This window comes from Trematomus bernacchii, unplaced genomic scaffold (genome assembly GCF_902827165.1).
Source record: "Trematomus bernacchii unplaced genomic scaffold, fTreBer1.1, whole genome shotgun sequence".
NCBI classification, from domain to species: Eukaryota; Metazoa; Chordata; class Actinopteri; order Perciformes; family Nototheniidae; genus Trematomus; species Trematomus bernacchii.
In genome coordinates, this window is record NW_022988098.1 from 8,633,620 (window position 1) to 8,635,651 (window position 2,032).

At 42.8% G+C, this 2,032-nt stretch overlaps 1 long non-coding RNA gene across 1 annotated transcript; it reads right to left on the minus strand.

The window, feature by feature from the left end:
* Positions 1 to 362: 362 nt before the first annotated feature.
* LOC117475595 lies at positions 363 to 1,599 on the minus strand. Its single transcript, XR_004555187.1, has 3 exons — positions 1,315 to 1,599; positions 525 to 603; positions 363 to 444 (listed from the first exon to the last, which is right to left on the minus strand). It is a non-coding gene; the product is annotated as an uncharacterized LOC117475595 (long non-coding RNA).
* Between the last annotated feature and the right edge of the window lie 433 nt (positions 1,600 to 2,032).

A 2,032-nucleotide genomic window follows, 5' to 3' on the forward strand; every position in this document is an offset into this window, starting at 1 on the left:
TCGTATTTCCCGCTGGTTCACGCATCGTCTGTGAGTGTTATTGTCCGACAGACTGTGGCTTCATGGGAATATGTTGTATGTAAAATGTTTATGTTTGTAGGAATGCAGTGAGTATTCTTTGCGGCTAAGCTACTAGCAGCTAGGCTGATTAGCTTCTCAGTTTGTGCACCGTAGCTCATTGTGTGAAGTATTCTGTCTATTTAGCTCATCAGTCGGGCAGTCAATAATAAACTGTTATGTCTGTATTGTCTTTACAGTTTCACCAAGTAAAGAGACTTCAGTAAAACTGACAACTGTGCTGGAGTTTTCTTTTAAACGGTTTAACTGGATGGATAGCTAGCTCAGTGCTAGTGAGACCCTTACAGCAACCATCCGGCTCGGCCTTTTGCTGCATATCATCTCCTCCCTCTCCACTTTCCATTAGATCTCTACTGTCCAATAAAACTGAAATTCCCCAAAGAATCATATTAAAAAAGTTAAAAACAATAACTTGCTTTTGGCATTGAAATGGATTAGAATCTCACAATTTTCCTGGATGTCAGGAAGTCCAGGAAGTCATTCCCTTCAAGTCCGCAGCCAGTCATAGGAGTTCAAATGCAAAGCCTGAACGATGACAAGAGTGGGAGACTTACATTTTACAATTATATTTTTAATTAATACCAGAGCAGTGTGTACATAGGCCCTGTACGACATGCAGAGAACAGATCAAATCCCCTGACAGGCTCACACACTTTGGTGATATCCTCTTCTGATCATTTTTCATTTTTTAGCAGCAAAGTAACATTACTCAAAGTATATGTCAGACCCAACTCATTTACAGTATGTTTTGCATCTCCTCAACAATGGTCTGTATCATTGAGTAGAAAAAAACTGTCCCTACAATTTCAGGTAGATTAACACACATTTGTAAGAAAGGTTTACAATGAAGCACAAAAACCCTCTTTGTATTAAGCGAGCTGCCACACAAAGTACAGCTTAACATGCTAACCTTGGGTAGAGAGCTGAAGTTAGCTAACTTCATGTTCAACACAAAACCTCTACATTGCATTACATTGACGATTTTAAACAAAACGTAACTCTCTCAACTTGTAAGATAACGTTAAGTTAAGCTAACCTTAAATAACTACATCACGTTTTTCAGGGGAAACACAAATTGCAAAAAACGTTAGCTGCTAACTGTTGTTAGCTAAGACAGCTAGCCTCCTAGCAAACGTAAGGTTAAGTTAACATTAACGTAACGTTGTAAGAAAGCAAAACGAACATTCGAGAAAGCTTTTACTCTCAGACTTGGTGAAATTGTGTATTGTTGCTTACCTCCAGAAGGACTTTTAGCGCGTTTCCCAGTAGACAGAGCTGTCAGAGCGGTGCCTCTCAGAAGAGCAGCCGCTGGGCGGAGTCACAGAAACGCTCAACTGATCTTCACTCCTCAACCGTTGTGCCGTTAGTGCCAGTCAAAACATACCGCTTTGTTTCAACCACTGCCGTCTCGCCGTCCGGCCGTGTCCCGCCCTCTCTGTCTGTCTGTGTCTGTTTCAGTTTAGCCAGCAAGACTGCTGTTAGACCAGCATAAATACCAGCTTCACCAGCATCCAGTTTAACTACCAGCTAAAACCAGTATAGACCAGCATAGACCAGCATAGACCAGCATGACATCCATGCTGGTCTATGCTGGTTTAGCTGACCAGGCTGGTCTTGAACCAGCCAGAACAGCCTGGCCAGCTTGTGCAGCCTGGTAAACCAACTAAACCAGCCTAAAACCAGCCTAAAACCAGCCTAAAACCAGCCTAAAACCAGCCTAAAACCAGCTAAAACCAGCAACCATCTTAAGCTGGTCTATGCTGTTTTTTTCAGCAGGGAGTAACGCGTTAGTTTGTAACACGTTAGTCCCAACACTGCAGGCGAATACAGTGATGTCCTCTCACAGTACCATGGAAAAGTGAAAGTGACCAGAGAGGAGTGATGATTGGTTAACGCGGGGTAACATTTCAGGGTAAGCCAATCAGAGACAGAGTTGGGCGGGTCTTGCCTTATG